Here is a 20280-nt window from a genome sequence, read left to right as displayed (position 1 = left end):
TCAGCAAGCAGAAATGATGTGCTTTAATCTAGCAACTAATCAGTGAGTCGTAATGTGTGCTGTATAGAGACCTTTTATATAAGTAAAATACAGTGGAGGAGGTTTTGGCGGCCATTAAGCAAGCCCCATTGGGCACAACTCCGGGTCTAGATGGGTTTACAATCCTATACTCTATTGGCCCCCTCCTTAACACAATTCTTTAAAGTCATCCAAATGGGTGGTCCAATACAAGTAGACTCAAATAGAGCCATGTCAAGTGACATTATTAATCCTGCTCAACACAGTAAAAGGAGTTTGTGAATGTCTGCTGTTGCCCCTAGTAACAGAATGAAACAGGGGGTATCTCTGACGGGATGCTGCACGGTCAGTCCCACACAGTAAGATGTTACAGGAGAGACTTTACTGTGTCAGTGGTGATCGTTGTATAGATTGCCTGCCTTCAGTTCAAGCTTCTGTGATGCAGTTTCTAAAGCTAACATGCCTGGACAGTGCCTGCAATTCATCAGCACCTGCCACCAGGTGTCACTACAGTGTCCCCCGCCTAAAGCCTGCTGACAGTTCCTCGCACGCTGAACCAATGAGCATGTGGGCGGAGTTACGCCCCAGCGGAGGACAGTGAAGGAGATCAGCATGCTGCGCACTCCACGAGGCTGCTGAAAATGGCGGAGGGTGATCGGAGGATGCCTGTTATGCAATGGTCACCTGATATGCAGGATCGGGTGCTGGTTGACACCTGCATCCGGCTGTAACTCTCGGAAGGACTCAACTTGGGGGTAATAGGAGGAGTGGAGCCGCTGTGCATGTTGTGTCCCAGGTGCCTATATCCTGACGGCTGGAGTCAACGCCTGGGCCCATTGTGGGGAGCCACTTTCACACTTAGGGCCGGTGCAGTGGAAATCAAGGTACTACTCTGCCAACCTGCTCACAAGACTATGAATGCCACAGCCGCAGGTGGCTCGGAGGGCTGGAGAGGGTCAGGTATCACTTGCTCAAGTTAGAGGAGAGCTGCCATCAGGCGTGTCCACCCCAGAGGTCTGGGACATACAGGAAGAGACAGCACAGTGGTGCAGTGAGTAGCACTTTCGCTTAGCAGCAAAAGGGTTGCTGGTTCGAATCCTGACTACAACACCATCTGCCTGGAGTTTGCATGTTCTCCCTGTGCCTGCGTGGGTTTCCTACGGGTTTCCTCCCACACTCCAAAGACATGCTGGTAGGTAAAATTGGATCTTGTCCAAATTGGCCCAGTATATATATGTATATCTGTGTGTTATGACTGTGTGTCCCAAGCGTGTCACGATCCTACGGGGTAAAATGACCGCACCAGCCAAACAGACTCTGGCTGGAAATAGCGCCCAGAGGCGATTCAGTTCGCATGAGTAGCGCTATACAAGTCATTCATTCATTCAAGGATGATGGGAAGACCCAGGGCAGGATTTGCAAGTCGGGCTTGCTGGGATCAGTAGTCCATCATCAAATATCCTTTTCAAGTAATGTCCACGGCCACAAGGAGGGGTACTGAAGGCCCCCGGCCTACTAAGAATCATCAGTTAAAACTACTACTAGGACTTATTCAGAGTGAGGCCTGGTCAGCTCAAGTTGGTGGGACAGGAGTACTAATGCTGTCACGGGAAAGTGATGAACAGGAGAAGTGTTCTGGAGGTAAAAGTCTACAGGGAGAGTGTAGAGGTGGGACATGTTCTGAAGTGAAGCTGTCAAGATTATAGTTCACCATGTTTGTCCTAACTGAAGAAATATATTAATGAGTGAAGCGCTTTAACATTGTAAATACTAATTCATCCTATGGGCATCCCATATCCCTTCACCCAACCAAGTTCAATCCCCAAAATAAAAAAACAAAACAAAGCAAAAGACTTTTCATTGTCTACGAATGTGACGTATGGATATCTGGCAGCAGGGCGAATATGCGTGGATGTTAGTAACTAGTAGCAACCAACCGCTACATACAGGGCCGGATTCCAGACAAGGCCAGGCCTCGGGGCGGCAGTGGGTGCAGGGGCGGCACTGTGGCTGAGAGGAGAGGACACTTTCACTTTCATTTCGGGAGTTTCCCCTGTCATGCGGATGGTGAGAGGAGAGAAAACAGAGGGAAGAGGGGGTGAGGTGGTTCTCGGCAGCAGCACCCCCCCTCCCGGTTCTCAATGTAATTTTGTCATTTTTGGCAGCAGCACCCCCCAATGCTCAATGTCATTTTTGGCAGCAACACTCCCCAGGTTCTCAGTGTCATTTTTGGCAGTACCAATCCCAGTCCCCCACCCCCCCTCTGCTTCTCAATGCATCTCAGTATCCTGCCAAAAAAGTCCCCCGGCGGATAATGTCCCCCCTGTACTGTGTAGACGAGGGCGGTATTGAAGGACCCGGCCTTGGGGCGGCAAAGGGAGTAAATCCGGGCCTGGCTACATACCTTAATCACCCACAGAACCTTTGTAATTAATATGTGTTCAGTTTTAAAGGGATGAGGTGCCAACCCTACCCCACACCCGAGAGCCAATGGAAACATCTGCTGGGGTGCCGCAATCGCTGGATTCCAGGACAGGTAAGTGTCCTAATGTTAGTCAGCAGCTACTATATTTTTTCGTGGGGGGCTGGACCGCCTCTTTAGGCTCCATTCACACCATGGCGTTCCGTTTTGCGGGCAAATTTTCCACAAATCACGGGACGCTCTTGCGATCTAAATGACTTTGAATGGCACCAGATCGCGGCGTGATACTGCCACAATTGAATCGTGGTAAAATCGCGCAAACAGAATAGTGGGATGCCCAAAAGAAGTTCTTGTACTTCTTTTGGGCATCCGGCAAATCTTTGCACGTGATTTTACTGCGATCCATCGCGTGACAATCGCAGCAGAATCACACCGTGATTTGGTGGCATTCAAAGTAACGGGGATCGCAAGGGCGTCCTGCGATTTGCGCAGCGTTTCAGAATCGCAATGCAGAATCGTGACAATTCTGTCCGCAAAACAGAACACCGTAGTGTGAATAGAGCCTTGAGAAAACATAAAAATTGTGAAAATTAGCAAACAAATAGAGAAATAACGGAAAAGTTATGTAAAATGAAAGGAATAAGTAATGAGAAGTAAAGTAATAAAAAGGAAAACAAAATGAATTGGAGCCAGTTCACACTGGGGCGGCACGACTTCGGGGGCGACTCGGCAAGGCGTCCTGAAGACGGCTTCAGAGGCGACTTGCAAAATGACTTCTGTATAGAAGTCAATGCAAGTTGCCCCGAGTCGTCCCCAAAGTCGTACAAGAACCTTTCTCTAAGTCAGAGCGACTTGTGTCGCTTGTATTAGAACGGTTCTATTGAATAGAATGGGACGCAAAATGTGAGGCGGCTGAGTTGCCTGACGAGTTGCCCCAGTGTGAACCGGCTCTTAGAAAACCAGAAATGGGATAAAAATAAAATAGATCAGGAAACATGGGACAATAAAGAGTTGATTGGACAGAATCACATATAATAACATAAAAGGAACACAGAGGGGAAAAGAAGGAGAGGGATGGGGGAAGGAGAATAGGAGGGGGGGGGGGGACAAGGAAATAGAGTAGGAGGGGAAGAGTACTGAAAAAGAAATGGGCTAAACAAAAGAAATGAAAAGAAAGGGAGGGGGAGGGGAACCTAAAGGAACAGTTTGAAAGGACAAAGGGTTGGAGAATAGATGTTGCCAGGGCAGCTGCAGTGATTAGAGGCAGGAAAAAACAGAAAGATTTGTCAATTGTTAAAATAGGAGCTACTGTATGTACAAAACCCTGTCATGAAATGCCTTTGCAACCTAAATTCATCTCTCATCAAGAAAACAAAGGTAATTAAAACCTTCCCGTTGTACAGTGTCAAGCATATTCTTCCAATATCTGTACAATCACGGTCTCCCCCGATCATCAGTCGGCTGACTTGTTCTATGACCATGTCCCTTCATTCATGCACTTGATGTTTCCGGGAAGTAAAATGCACCGCTTAGGCATGTGCAAAAGGGAAAAATTTGTTTCGTTTCGTTTTAATTCGTTATTTAATTAAGTTCGTTAAAGGGTCACTAAAGGAATTTTTTTTTTTTGCTGAAATGACTGTTTACAGGGCATAGAGACATAATAGTTAACTGATTCCTTTTAAAAATGATTAAAAATAGATAAAAAAAACAATCATATAATGTGCCTGCAGTGTAGTTTCGTTTTTGCTGTTGTTTCCTGGTTCTCTGATGTACAGAGAGCCACTAGAGGGCAGTCAGCCAATAGAGAGCAGTGATACTTTGTCTAAAACTCCTCAGCACCAATCCAGTTTAGTTTTACTCACACCTCCTTGATTAGTGACCACCGTGAGAAATCTCCCAGTACTGTGGTCATCAGGAAACAGGCAACCAGGAAGTGTCCAGAACAGAGAGGATTTACAGCAACATGAAAGCAAAAACGAACAATGAGGACATGAAACCAGGACTGCAGTAAGGTAAAGGAAGCTATTTAGCTAAAAAAAAAAATTCCTTTAGTGACCCTTTAAGTTAGATTCGTTACGTGTGAATTCGAAAATATTTCGACCGTTTTCGGAATTCGGTAGTTTTCGACCGAATTTCGAAAAATCCGGTCGAATTCAAAAATATTTGAATTTTGAATACAGATTCGAAAACAAATAGTCTCTTTTCGAATAGAATTTGTTTTCGAATTCGATTCGAATTTTTTTTATTTATTTTTTTCGAATTCCGATCGAATTTATTATTTTTTTTTTTCGAATTCCGATCGAATTTCGTCCGCGGGTTTTCGATTCGGAATCGAAAACGTTCGTTCGGATTCGGTAAATTCATTAATATTGCAATTCGGGAATTCGTATGCATCCGAATGTCCGAATAATGAAAAACTTGTCCGAATTTCGATTGCACATGCACATGCCTAGCACTGCTACAGTTTGCTTAAGTCAATAGAGACAACGGAGGAATTTATTTAGTCTCGCTATGGATTTGTTTGTTAAGTTAATCATTTTGTTTGTCATATTAGTTATGTTAGAATGATTCATTTTCGTAATTTGTGTCGTATGTAGCATTACCCCCGGAGGAGCTGCTGGATTTTTGGGCGGCGTGTTACCTCTTGGCTCCTCCGAAATTCCTAGGGGTGAATGATGTGTAGTACATCTAGTAGAAGTAAAGGAATTTCCAGACAGGTGCTCTTTGCTGTGCTCTTTATTAACCAGCCGGGTAAAAACAGTAAACTTGTGGTGAGGAAAGTAAAGCTGAAGAAGATAGGAGAATAGCAGATTCAGGCGTAATGATAGGAAACAGTCCTGCTCCCAAACGTGACACTCCTTTTCACCACTCCCGCCGGAATGGGTTTAGTGCACTCGGACAGGCCTCTCTCACCGACCCGGCAGCCGGAGCATCACTCGGACAATTATAGGATGAAGTTTCTACCACAGACCCTCCTTGGTGAACTTGAACTTGGGAGAAAGTCTTTGCCACAGACCCCTCTCAAAGAGCGTCAGAAGATACCTCTGCCACAGGTCCCTTCTGGGTTGAATTATTGGAGATATGCCTCCTTAATTGAGTTACGTCTGCTTCTCCTTCAACTTGCCGCCCAGGTACCGACCGACAGGTGATCAATCCCTGTGTCCGGCTACCTTGATCCCCGGTGGTTTGTCCAGGCCCTTTTGAACGGCCAGCCTCTCAATGGCGCTCCTCAGACTGACTCCCCACCGAACAGCAGTACAGCTTGGGATCTTCAAAGGTGGGAACCCAGTCACTCACTGGATCCCCGTCGCTGTTCAGATGCTCCGGGTCAGCATGGCCCTGGAACCAGGAACACCGCGTGGCACGCATGCCCCGGCCAGGTAGGCCATAACGCCGGGGCGCCGTGATGTGGCCACCCTAAAGGTGGGTGCCACACTGGACGAAGAAGACCCCAAACCAATGGCGTCTGCCCCATAAATACCCCTCCCCAGCATGCACAGCGAGGACAAACCCCCGTGATTGGCTGCTGGGAAAGAGCACCCAAACCTTGACTCCACTGCTGCCAGCTACAGCACCGGGGCTGGAAGAACACCCCAGTACAGCAGAATGGGCTCACAGCATAGCCAAGCTGAGACAGAGACCGCATCTTACTACTAACAATCAGGTTCAGAGTTTAACTACACTCTGATCTACCCTTTAATTTAACTAGCACCAGTACTGTAAAGTACATGGGTGCTACACGTACATTCAAATTCCAATTGCGGAAGGTAGCTATATTTGTCTCAATGTGTTCATTCGCTATTTCAGTGTAGCAGGGGTGTCCAACCTTTAGAAGAGCAAGGGCCACTTTACCGGCTTCGTAAACGGTCGCAGGCCACAATGAGCAGAATGGGCAGGTGACAGGTCTGCATATGAAAAGCAGACATGGACACAGACCGCTCTCCTCCTTGGGCCCTCCCATCCAATCTGCCCAGACAGAAGGGGACAGATCTTCTGTTTTTTTTAAGCAGATCAGATTGGAGATAGGTGGGTGTAAAAGGACTGCTTCTCTATAGAGGTGAATGGAGATTCTGAATGAGTCCGCCTTAAAAACAGACAGGCGGACCCGATTGGACCGTTCGTGTGAAAGGGGCCTAAGGCTGCTTTCACACTGATGCACTGCGGTTTACCTGCACCTTAAACTGACCTCAATCTTCACTTTTTTCTTAGGATTCCTGCAGGTATTGCTGGCTGCTGCTGTCTCTGAGGTGGGTATGGCTGGTAGCTTCTGCTGGCTTTCCTCCAGGGCTGGTACAGGTAGTGGGTACTGTTGGCTGATATTGCTGGCTGGTACTGGTGGTGAGTACTGCTGGCTGGTACTGGTGGTGAGTACTGCTGGCTGGTACTGGAGGCTACTGCTGGTTGGTACTGGCTAGTACTGGTGGCTACTGCTGGCTGGTACTGGTGGGTACCGCTAGCTGGTACTGGTGAGTACTGCTGGATGGTACTGATGGGTACTGATAGCTGGTACTGGTGGGTACTGATGCCTGGTACTGGCGGGTGAGAATGGCTTGCTGGTACTGGTGGATACTGCTAGTGGGTACTGCTGGCTGGTACTGCTGGTGGGTACTGCTGGCTGGTACTGGTGGGTACTGCTGGCTTGTACTTGTGGGTACTGCTGGCTGGTACTGCTTGCGGGTACTGCTGGCTGGTACTGGTGAATACTACTGTCTGGTACTGGTGGATACTGCTGGCTGGTACTGTTGGGCACTGATGGCTGGTACTGGTGGGAACTGCTGGTGAGTATTGCTGGCTGGTCCTGATGGGTACTGCTGGCTGGTCCTGGTGGGTACTGCTGGCTGGTCCTGGTGGGTACTGCTGGCTGGTACTGGTGGGTACTGCTGGCTGGTACTGGTGGGTACTGCTGGCTTGTACTGGTGGGAACTGATGGCTGGTACTGGTGGGTACTGCTGGCTGGTACTGGTGGGTAATGCTGGCTGGTGGTTGGTGGGTGATTCTGTCCCACCTGCCTCCCCAGGCTCTGTATCTTCACAGGATTACAGCTCTGATCTTGCGTATATGATGGGGGACGAAGACCTTAGGTGCAATATTTGGTCACTCCCTACTAGAGCAGACCTGGAGAAGGCATTTACACAGGACATTGCACAGCTGAAAACAGACACTGCACATTTGGGAGGCAGGGTGGAGACCCTGGTGCAACGATTTGATGATGCTCTCCCCCACATTTCCATGCTGCAGGACAGGTGTATTGCACAGGATCAGAAACTGGAGGCCCCGATTTCCCAGTTAGATGACTTTGAAAACCACAGCAGGCGTGCAAATTTACGCATCTGCACTCTGGTTGGCATATTTAGGAACATTTTGGTGCTCCCAGACACTGCTTCTGTTGAAATTGATTGGGCTCACCGGGGCCTTTGACCAGCCTCACAGGATCCAGTGAACCCCAGAGACATTATCTGCAAGCTCCATAAATATACGCTGAAAGGCCGCATTATGCAAAAAATGCGTAATAAACCATACTTTGACTTTGATAGGGCAAAGCTGTTTTTCTATGAAGACCTCTTTATGCGTACCCTCATGCAACGCAGGGATCTGTGCCCTTTGCTGACTGCCATTTAAGAGGCAGGCCTCACTTACTATGGTAAGCTATGAATAAGCACTAAAGATCGGTGTGAAACGCGTCAGCTTCTACCCCGCTTGCTGTGGCATGTTTTTTGTGTGTTTTCTAATTTTATAATAAAAGCAATTTATTTTTGGAGTGCGGCTGTCCAGAACGTTTTTCCTTCCTTTAGACCTCACTTACTGTTGGGGCTTACAAGTCACACTATGCAACAAAGATGATCTACCACACTTTATATCTGCTTTGGAGCTCAGAGATGTGGACTTCCTGTATTGGAGAGGTACTATGGATCTCCCCGCTTTCTCCCTTTCTCAGCCATGGCTGCCTGCGAGAAGTAAAGGCCACTCCAGAGGCCGCAAGCGCCCCACTTCTGGCACCTCTCCTGGCCCTTCTACCCCCAGAGATTGATGGGACTTCTGCCTGCTATTTTGGGTATTCCACATACCTTAGGTCACCGTACTGGTTCCAACCACTCCGGATTTGTTGGGACCAGCTACCTCTGGTAGTTTGGTTTAAGTACTAGGATTGTGCCGTTACTGTTACTGTTTTTTTACATTACATGTTTATTTCTTTAGCTCCTGGTGAGAGACTGTGGATCTGGACAATTAACATCCCCTATTCACGTATTCACATCCTATAGATGCAATTGGCGGAGCATGGACTCTTCATCTCCTCCATGATGGTTTTTCTTCCCCCAGTAGGCCTATCCAAAAAAGGTGTAGACCCTGTATAGGATGGTGGGCTGAGGCCCAGGGACCTTCTCACAGTGTGGTCATGCCCTGTACCTAACCTGCTGTTACTTCACATAGCAGGATGGTTAGCACCATCCTGTTATGACACGTTTCACTCCTCAACCACTTGCCGACCGCCGCATGTATATGTACGTCCACAGAATGGCACATACAAGCATATGGGCGTACATGTACGTCCCCGCCTTTCCGCGGGTCGGGGGTCCGATCGGGACCCCCCCCCCGGTACATGCGGCGGTGGGATACCCGCGGGAAGCGATCCGGGACGACGTCGCGATCGCTCCCCGGAGCTGAAGAACGGGGAGAGCCGTATGTAAACACGGCTTCCCCGTGCTTCACTGTGGCGGCTGCATCGATCGAGTGATCCCTTTTATAGGGAGACTCGATCGATGACGTCAGTCCTACAGCCACACCCCCCACAGTTGTAAACACACACTAGGTGAACCCTAACTCCTACAGCGCCCCCCTGTGGTTAACTCCCAAATTGCAACTGTCATTTTCACAATAAACAATGCAATTTAAATGCATTTTTTGCTGTGAAAATGGTCCCAAAAATGTGTCAAAATTGTCCGAAGTGTCTGCCATAATGTCGCAGTCACGAAAAAAATCGCTGATCGCCGCCATTAATAGTAAAAAAAAAAAATGCAATAAAACTATCCCCTATTTTGTAAACACTATAAATTTTGCGCAAACCAATCGATAAACGCTTATTGCGATTTTTTTTTACCAAAAATAGGTAAAAGAATACGTATCGGCCTAAACTGAGGAATTTTTTTTTTTTATATATATATATATGTTTTTGGGGGATATTTATTATAGCAAAAAGTAAAAAATATTGAATTTTTTTCAAAATTGTCGCTCTATTTTTGTTTATAGCACAAAAAATAAAAACCGCAGAGGTAATCAAATACCACCAAAAGAAAGCTCTATTTGTGGGGAAAAAAGGACGCCAATTTTGTTTGGGAGCCACGTCGCATGACCGCGCAATTGTCTGTTAAAGCGACGCAGTGCCGAATCGCAAAACCTGGCCTGGGCATTTAGCAACAAAATGGTCCGGGGATTAAGTGGTTAATCTTATGTGTTGTTCTGATCTAAGTTTTAATGTTTTCTTTCCTTTTCTTCTCTTTTTTCTGCTTTGACCTACCTAGGACGCGTTACCTACCTCATCGCTCACACCATGATCATCGATGCTCCTCACGGTCCGAATGCCCACCTAGATTACTATGGCGTCTATTAAGATAATTTCTTACAATGTTTGGGGTCTCTGCTCTGCACACAAACGTAGCAAGTTATGGGTAGAATTAGGAAGAATTGAAAAGGCTGGTAATGTTCCTGCAGGGGACGTACTTTACTTGCCAGTCCATGCCTAAATTACCCACTCATTTATTATATCAATGGTTCCTGAGCACATCTATGGTCCCTAAATTAAAGGATGCAGCCATAGCTATCCACAAATCATGCCCCTTTCATCTTATACAGTAGGTTACTTATCAGATCCTCTGGGCTGATATGTTTTCCTAAAGGGAAAGATAGCTGAGACAGTGCATACTTTTTACAACTGTGTATTTTCCTAATGCCAATCAACTCACATTCCTGGACAGCAGGTATCACTCAGAACAGGCCTCGTCATGGTCGACCAAAGAAGTTGAGTGCACATGCTTAGCATCATATTCAGAGGTTGTCTTTGGGAAATAGATATATGAGTGCTGCCAGCATTGCTGCAGAGGTTGAAGGGGTGGCGAGTCAGCCTGTCAATGCTCAGACCATATGCCGCACGCTGCATCAAATTGGTCTGCATGGCTGTCGTCCCAGAAGGAAGCCTCTTCTAAAGATGATGCACAAGAAAGCCCACATACAGTTTGCTGAAGACAAGCAGACTAAGGACATGGATTACTGGAACCATGTCCTGTGGTATGATGAGACCAAGATAAACGTATTTGGTGTCAGATGGTGTCAAGCCTGTGTGGCGGTAACCAGGTGAGGAGTACAAAGACAGTGTCTTGCCTACATTCAAGCATGGTGGTGGGAGTGTCATGGTCTGGAGCTGCATGAGTGCTGCCGGCACTGGGGAGCTACAGATCATTGAGGGAACCATGAATGCCAACATGTACTGTGGCATACTGAAGCAGAGCATGATCCCCTCCCTTCAGAGACTGGGCCGCAGGGCAGTATTCCCACATAACGACCCCAAACACACCTCCAAGATGACCACTGCCTTGCTAAAGAATCTGAGGGTAAAGGTGATGGACTGGCCAAGCATGTCTTCAGACCTAAACCCTATTGATCATCTGTGGGGCATCCTCAAACAGAAGGTGGAGGAGCGCAAGATCTCTAACACCCACCAGCTCTGTGATGTCGTCATGGAGGAGGGGAAGAGGACTCCAGTGGCAACCTGTGAAGCTCCATGGTGACTAGGGTTGCCACCTCATCCCTTTAAAACAGAACACATATGAATTACACAGGTTCTGTGGCTGATTAAGGTGGTAATTGAACTCAAGTGGAGCCTTATCTAAATTAAATTAGCCTCAGAACCTGTGTAATTTATATGTGTTCTGTTTTAAAGGGATGAGGTGGCAACCCTAATGGTGACCTCCATGCCCAAGAGGGTTAAGGTCGTGCTGGAAAATAATGGTGGTCACACAAAATATTGACACTTTGGGCCCAATTTGGACATTTTCACTTAGGGGTGTACTCTCTTTTTTGCCAGCGGTTTAGACATTAATGGCTGTGTTGTGAGTTATTTTGAGGGGACAGCAAAGTTACACTGTTATACAAGCTGTACACTCACTACACAACATTGTAGCAAAGTGTCATTTCTTCAGCATTGTCACATGAAAAGATAGAAGAAAATATGATAATGATAATGTCTTACAGCATCTGGGATACTTCGCAAACAATGACAAGGTGGGGTTCATACTGAGAAACCTTTCTCGGGGCTGCAGTTCCTCTGAGATCCACAAGATGGTGATCTCACTTATAACGAGACAGAAAGTCTCTATAGAATACAGGCAGGAAGTGATGTCACATACAGGCAGGAAGTTCCGGGTGAGAGGTGAGTCGGGAGGAAATAGAGAGAAGACATTGTTGGAAGTGGCAGCAGAGGAGGTAATAAGATCTTATTTTTTATTTACACCCAGTAACCCCGTCATGTCCGTCCTCTTCCTCCATAGTCACTGTGACGTCTTTTATCTCCAGCAGATGATGATATACACATATATAGTGTGGAAATCTAGATTAACCCCTTCAGGGGCAAAACATTTTCCCACTTACAGGGCCGAAACATTCTCTTCATTTTGGAGAGGTGTCACCTTCTCACTGGAGATGAGATGAACATTCCTGGGTTCGGTGTGAGACGAGACCACAGAACAGAGCTAAAGTTCAGGTGCTGAACCTGAACCCCATTGAAGTCAATAAGAGCCATATAGGGCAAGGGATTTTCGGAGAAATGGGGGGGGGGGCTGCATGAGCTTCTTTGCTGTGTTTGCCATGTGTAGAGGAGACCATTGAAATAAATTGCCTTCCCAATGTGTGATGGGACTCCCCTGGCCTTTAACCACTTCAATACCTGGCACTTTCCCCCCTTCCTGCCCAGGACAATTTTCAACTTTCAGCGCTGTCACACTTTGAATGACAATTGCGCGGTCATGCAACACTGTAATCCATGGGTTGACAAATTTGCTTGGAATCTAGGAGCCAGCTAAAAAAGTTAGGAGCCAGAAAACGCACCCTGTCCCGACGAGCTTGCGCGCAGAAGCGAACACATACGCGAGCAGCGCCCGCATATGTAAACGGTGTTCAAACCACACATGTGAGGTATCGCCGCGATTGGTAGAGCGAGAGCAATAATTCTAGCCCTAGACCTCCTCTGTAACTCAAAACATGCAACCTGTAGAGTTTTTTAAACGTCGCCTATGGAGATTTTAAAGGGTAAAAGTTTGACGCCATTCAACGAGCGGACGTAATTTTGAATTATCTGGTTGGGTATCATTTTACTCGGCGTAACATTATCTTTCATAGTATTAAAAAAAATGGGGATAACTTTACTGTTGTCTTATTTTTTAATTAAAAAAAGTGTAATTTTTTCCCAAAAAAGTGTGCTTGCAAGACCGCTGCGCAAATACGGCGTGACAGAAAGTATTGCAACAATCGCCATTTTATTCTCTAGGGTGATAGGATAAAAAATATATATAATGTTTGGGGGTTCTAATTAGAGGGAAGAAGATGGCAGTGAAAATAGTGAAAAATTACATTAGAATTGCTGCTTAACTTGTAATACCAACGGCCACCACCAGATGGCGCCAGCTTACACATCTGGTGGTAATAACTTGTAATACCAACGTCTCACCACCAGATGGCGCCAGCTCACAAAAAAAAAATGTTTTATTTATTTTTTGCCCCCCTTCCAAGCCAAGTCGCCAGGACCCTATTTCTAGTCGCCATGGCGACCTGGCGCCCGGGATTTGTCGAGCCCTGCTGTAATCAAACAACACTTTTATAATTTTCTTCACACAAATAGAGCTGTCTTTTGGCGGTATTTTTTTCTTCATTTCTGTTATAAAATTTTGTTTTCTCCTTCACTGACGAAACTGATGGGCACTGACGAGGAGGCACTGATATACGCCTCTTCTGTAATACCAGACCAGATCCCTAGACGAAAGTCCATCAGTCAGCTCCAGCAACTTTAAGCAAAATAGGCCACCCAGCCAGCCTAGCTGGGACCTCGATGAACAGCAGACACATGACAAGCCTGCCCAGGAGGGCAGCAGCTCTCCAGGCTCAAATCTTCTCCTCTAGGACAACTCCTCTGCTCCAAGTCTCATGCCGCGTACACACGATCGTTTTTCGACATGAAAAAAAAATTCATTTTTCAGCATGGTCAAAAAACGAAGTTTTTCCAACTTCATCATTAAAAACGATGTTGCCCACACACCATCGTTTTTGAAAAATGATGAACAAAGCGCGGTGACGTACAACACGTACGACGACACTCCTAAAGGGGAAGTTCTAATCGCCTTTGGGCTGCTTTTAGCTGACTCCTTGTTAGTAAAAGACGATTCGCGCTTTTCTGTCTGTTACAGCGTGATGAATGTGCTTACTCCATTATGAATGGTAGTTTTACCAGAACGAGCGCTCCCATCTCATAACTAGCTTCTGGGCATGTGCGGGTTTAAAACGTCGTTTTTGCCCACACACGATCATTTTTTACAACACGAAAAACGACATTTTAAAAAACGACATGTGAAAAACGATGTGAAGCCCACACACGGTCATTTTAAATGACGTTTTAAAAAACGTTGTTTTTTTTTCATGCCGAAAAATGATCGTGTGTACGCAGCATCAGAGTATTTATGCTCCCTCCCAGCCACCATCTGGGCACTTCTCCCCAGGGATTAGCCAGGGCTGCATACATATTTAGCTTCTGATTAGACTCTTCTAGCCTACCGTCTTCCAGAACATTTCCAGACACAAGGGGAAGCAGTCAGTGAAACACAGAATAGACCTAAACAATCACATGCAGTTCAACTGATTTTAGCTCGCTGTAATCTAGGCGGGTGCTACAATGAAAGAAAAACACGAGGATTTGGTTTCCTAATTTTGATCCAAAACCAATTAACTAAAATAATGATTTGATGGTTGCGCAGAGGCCACATTACTGTACATGATCTGATGTGTTTGTATGTCAACTGCAGCAATGAACCTTTGCAAGTAGCAATATATGGTACTGGCACCTGTAGGAGAACTTTATGGAGTCACCTCCACTGATGTGTCCCTATTGAATGAGCCCTCCCCGTCCATTCACTATCACCAGCTCCAACACACTGACACCATGGCTACTCTCTGACCCCCTTCTGTCCCCTCACCTATTAACCCCTTATATTCTTATTTCCATCCTGATAAATTTCTGCTATCTGTCTACAGAGAAACCTGCATAGATCTCACGACCATGTCAATGAGGATGGAGGAGTACCGGAGTCACATGACTGAGAGGATACTAAATTTTACCCTGGAGATCATCTACCTGCTGACTGGAGAGGTGAGCAGGATTCTGGGAGGTCACATGACATCAGTCTTATCTCTATTAATAAACTACAAACCTGACTGGAGAGGTGAGGAGAATTCTAACATGATTTTCCTATTATCAATACAGAGTTTTCCCTCTGTGAAGTCAGGTGATCCTATGACCATCACAGTGCCTCCATGTGACTCCCTAAAACCTGAGAGACACAACATGGAGAAGATTCTAGAAGTCACCAAGAAGATGGTGGAGCTGCTGACAGGAGAGGTGAGCGGTGCCGGGAATTCTGGGACATTATCCAATAACAGACAAGGGATGTGTCTGGATGGTGACTGTATCATTGTGTGTGTCAGGTTCCTATAAGGTGTCAGGATGTCACTGTCTATTTCTCCATGGAGGAGTGGGAGTATTTAGAAGGACACAAGGATCTCTACAAGGACGTCATGATGGACAATCAGCCACCCCTCACATCACCGGGTAAGAGGAGACTTTATTGTAATGGAGAGAGCAGTACGGAGGCTCCACCTAGATCTCCCATTATCTGATAAACACATAGAAACAATGTATTCAGTCAGTGTGTGTGTTTCATACAGATGGATCCAGTAATGGGAACCCACCAGAGAGATGTCCCCGTCTGCTGTATCCCCAGGATTCCACACAGGAGGGTCACACCATCCCTCACCGTGATCAGGTAGGTGGAGTTGAGGGTCTGTAATAAGGATGAGCTCCGGCGTGTTCGCATATCACAGCCAGGCAGACATTGTCCGATGCTCGGCTGCAGAGATCGGGAAATGTCTGCCTGGCTGTGATTAGCGCAGCGCGGGTGCCAACTTCCTGGCGGGCTCTGCACGTGTTCTATGTGAACACGCCGGAGCTCATCCTTAGTCTGTAACATAGAGTGGAGACAATGACATGTGGAGACGATGTGTGGACTCTACAAGATTATATTTCTCTTGGTTTCCTTGAAGGTAGATTTGTAGATTGTGAGCAATGGGTTTGTTACCCCACTTGCAGAAGTAGAATGCTAGGTACAAAAAAAAAAAACACACCCAAGTGCAGCCTTCCTCTGCAACACATAGACCAGTTTTTTTTTTGCCTGGCATTTAAAAGTTAAAACCTTGAGATTATTGTGCTCTCTCTTTTTTCCTTTATTTTTGTTCCGTCAATGAATTTATTTATTTTATCAGTGCTGGGAAACTTGCTGGAGATATTGATCCTGATAACTGTAACGGCTACCCAGCTAGGGAGAGGGTCTCAGCCGTTGGAGAAGTCCTTTTCCCTGGCAAGCTGCGATATGCAAGTACCGCCGGTATCCCCGTCCAATAGATCCAGAGAGAGAGAGAGAATTCCCCTTCACGAACGAGACAAGGCTACGTTGAAGGGTCAAACAAGACTGACTTTATTTGCACATTTCACCTCGCTTTTTATATGGTTACAACAACTTACATGAACAATGACACTCTCCGCCCCCCCCCCCCCCTTCACACACATACTTTGAAATAATGACATTCCCTTGAATCAATCAGTCTCTAGACGTTCGGCTCCAACCTTATATTTAACATGACTTGATCAGACAATGGAATTCAATTAACCTTTAAAACAATTATACACTCCCACATAACAGCCTCCGTATGTTGAGGGGATTAACTACACAAAGGAGAGTCCATTAGCTATGCAAAGGGAATATTAGCATTCAGCAGTGAAAAAGTCCCTTGTATAAATAACCCTTTGAGCTCAGAATACATTGTGGTAAATCCAATTGTAACGAGCCATGCAGTTCTTTGTAGACCTCACTGTAGGAGTATTATAGGATGTCCAGGCAGAATAGTTCATAAGTCCGTTACAATAACCTTTCCAGCACTGTCTGGGTCTTGCTGTGCCAGTGCCTGGGCACAGGTTGCTGGAGTACTAAAGGTGACTGACCCTACACAAGGCTGCCTGGAGATGAGGAAACAGTGAGTACCAGCCTTCTGGATTCGAAAACTTTCCTTAGCTCTCATGGGAGGTCATTAGCTACCACTTTTCACCATCAGGACTTTATCCCTGTTGAGGGAAACCTGTTTGTTACTGTTCACCATTACACTTCAAAGGGGGTGCTTTCACCCTGAAGTTTTAGTGCAGAATTAGAGTCCTCAATGTTAAGTTCACTGTTACTAGAGTATCCTTAAGCTCACACTCCCCCCTATCCAATTTCTACCCAAAATAAAACCCCCCAATTTTCTCGCAGGTCCATAGACCTCCATGGAGGCAAAAAGTGGCTAATTTGGCACGTGAGCTAGTTATGACTTTTATTTAGATTGTTCAGGAGAATGTGATGGTTGAGGAATCGCCTTTCATGTCAGAGGACTCCACTGTCCTGTTCGAGGCTCATAAGCATAGATGATATTCAACAGGTTTTCCTTATGGTTCCTTTTTGATGATTTCACCCACAAGGGTTGGGCATGTCCAGCTAACATTGTGACAGATGCCAGCCTATTTAAATTGAGGGGTGATGCTGGCCAATTATCACTTCAGGGTAAATGGGCTCTGGACGTAACAAGGCTTTCCATCAACATCTGGGAACTCTGAACAATCCATCTCTCCCTCTTCCCATTGGATCTTCAAGGGTTACCCAATCAGGGTCCAGTATGACGACGCCACGGCTGTGGCCTACATTAATCACAAGGGCAGTACAAAGAGCTTGGCAGCTGTGCTGGAGGTGGCTAGAACTTTACTTTCCAGCCTTGACCACCTTTCGCAATTTGGGAGTGGACAATTGGCAGGTGGACTATCTCAGTCATCATTGTCTGGATCAAGAGGAGAGGTCTAACCATCCAGATCCACATTTTTTACCTTTACAACCCCTTTGACAATAAAACCTAGAAGCTGATTGGCTACCATGCACAGCTGCATCAGATTCTGTGTGCTCCAGTTTTAGCAAGTCACCTCCATAGTCTTGCCTTTTTTTGTGTCCAAATCCCTCCCAAGGAAGTGGCACTTCATTATTTGGGTGTGGTCTGGTTCTCCAGAGCTTATCCCAGAGGACGTCCTGGGACGTCCTCGGCTTTGTGCGGTGATATCTGAATGATGCCTGCAGCTGCCGGCATATTCAGTTATCGCCGTCTTCAGCAGGCGATTCTGTGCACCAGAAGAACGATTAAAGCGGCGGTTCCGCCACTCGATCGTTCTTCTAGGCAGCGGGAGGGGACGTCCCCCCCCCCCCTCCCGCCGCCATCCGGTGCTTCTCCAGGTTCTTCCGTGCCATCGGGGGCCCGGAGAGCGAATCGGCCGGCGCTCGTTGGTGAACCATAGAGATGACTGGTGACCAGACGGTCACAGTCATCTCTATGACCGTCGGATGACCGGGCGCGACGTTATGACGTCACGCCTGGTACCCGAAAGTAAACAAAGCCGCTATCGCGGCTGTCGGCATGTAATCGGTGATTTTTTTTTTCACCGATTTCATCCTTGTAAGCCTGTAGGAGAGATGTGGGGTCTTATTGACCCCACATCTCTCCATAAAGAGTACCTGTCACACTGATTCTTATTACAAGGGATGTTTACATTCCTTGTAATAGGAATAAAAGTGATAAAAAAAAAAAAATAAGTAAATAAAATAATAATAAAAAAAAAAAAAACGCCCCTGTCCCGGTCGCTCGCATGCAGAAGCGAACGCGCATGCAAGTCCCGCCCACATATGTAAACACCGTTCAAACCCCGCATTTGAGGTATCGTTGCGTGCGTTAGAGCGTGTGCAACAATTCTAGCACTAGACCTCTTCTATAACTCAAAAATAGTAACCTGTAAAAAAAATTAAAGCGTCGCCTATGGAGATTTTTAAGTACCGAAGTTTGGCGCCATTCCATGAGTGTGCGCAATTTTAAAGCGTGACATGTTAGGTATCTATTTACTCGGCGTAACATCGTCTTTCACATTATACAAAAAAATTGGGCTAACTTTACTGTTTTGTTATTTTTTAACTCCCTAAAATTAATTTTCTAGCAAAAAAATTGTGATTTTTACATAAAGGAGAAAAGTGCCAAAATAGGCCCGATAACGAAGTGGTTAAATTCCACCGTCTCTCTTCAGATGCATAGTCACAGATGATCCTAGAAAGGGACAGGTAGCCTCACCATCCACACTTTCCAGATGGGTTTGTCAGACTGTAGTTTAAGCCTATGACCTCTTGAGCCAAGATCCACTTGTTTCCCTGCTCATTTAACCAGGGTTCTAAGCACGTCCTGGGCTTTTCATCCTTGTGCCTCTTCCTCAGGTTTCCCAGTCATCTGTTACCTGAACTGCACCAGATTGTATGAAAGATTTGTGTCTGCCTTTTGTGGTCAGCCAACTAGATTGGGGGTAAACTGTTTTACTTGCTCAGAGTAATCTCCTTATTCCTCTTCCACCAAACAAGGTCCTCACCTCGGTTAGTGAGTCTCCTTGGCTGTGCGTCCTTGACAATGGTATTTTCTTCTATTCTGTTGGTTTAGGGTGAAGATCTGATGGTCATTAAAACTGAGGGTGAAGTAGAAGAGACGTATGTGAGGGATGATCAGCAATATACAGAGGAGGCTGGAATGACGAGGACATTCAAAGAGGAGGACACTCCTACAGAGATCCGCACAGGTGAGCCATCATATATTCTTCTGTTATCTCTGCTCTGTTACTGCACATTGATCCCTTTAATAAATATGTGGGCCCTCAGACCCCCCCCCCCCCCAATATGGCAGAATATGGGATACATGTTCTGTTCCAAATGCTGCTTAATGCATTGACATACCGCCTTAAGCCCAGTCTGTCCTGAAGTATGGTCAATTACATCCTATGCATTAAGGTAAAAAAACTTCTGTCACTAAGCAGCCAACCTCCCCCGTTTTACTCACCTGAGCCCGTTCGTTCTCACCCCAGAGATGCGCACACTCTCTCTCTGGCCAGGGTCTCGGCTCTTGATTGGATAGATTGATAGCAGCGCAGCCATTGGCTTCCGCTGCTGTCAATCAAATCCAATGATGCGGGGGGCGGGGCCGAGTCCGCCTCTCCGTGTCTATGGATGCAAAAGCTGGACTCGGGAGTGCTCCTGCGCGGGTACCCCCGATGTGGGGAGGAGCTATTAGCGTTGCCGGGGGACCCCAGAAGAGGAGGGTCGGGGCAACTCTGTGCAAAATGAACTGCACAGTGGAGGTATGACATGTTTTATAAAAAAAAAAAAAAAAAAACACAAGGGTTTAGTAACCCTTTAACCCCTTCCATACAGGGCATTGTCACCCCCTTCCTGCCCAGACCAATTTTTAGTTTTCAGCGCTGTTGCATTTTGAATGACAATTGCGCGGTCATGCAACACTGTACCCAAATGAAATCTTTTTTTTTTTCCCCCCACAAATGGAGCTTTCGTTTGATGGTATTTGATCATCTCTGCGTTTTTTTGCGCTGTAAACAAAAGAAGAGCGACAATTAAAAAAAAAAAACACAATATTTT

At 46.3% G+C, this 20280-nt stretch overlaps 1 protein-coding gene across 1 annotated transcript in view; it reads left to right on the top strand.

Annotated features, from left to right (window-relative positions):
- LOC120935916 (oocyte zinc finger protein XlCOF7.1-like) overlaps positions 1–20280 on the top strand; it is a 120102-nt gene that overhangs the window by 74146 nt on the left and 25676 nt on the right. The gene's annotated exons all lie outside the window — the stretch shown is intronic.

This window comes from Rana temporaria, chromosome 4, assembly GCF_905171775.1.
Source record: "Rana temporaria chromosome 4, aRanTem1.1, whole genome shotgun sequence".
NCBI lineage: Eukaryota > Metazoa > Chordata > Amphibia > Anura > Ranidae > Rana > Rana temporaria.
This window is presented reverse-complemented; position numbering and strand designations above follow the sequence as displayed.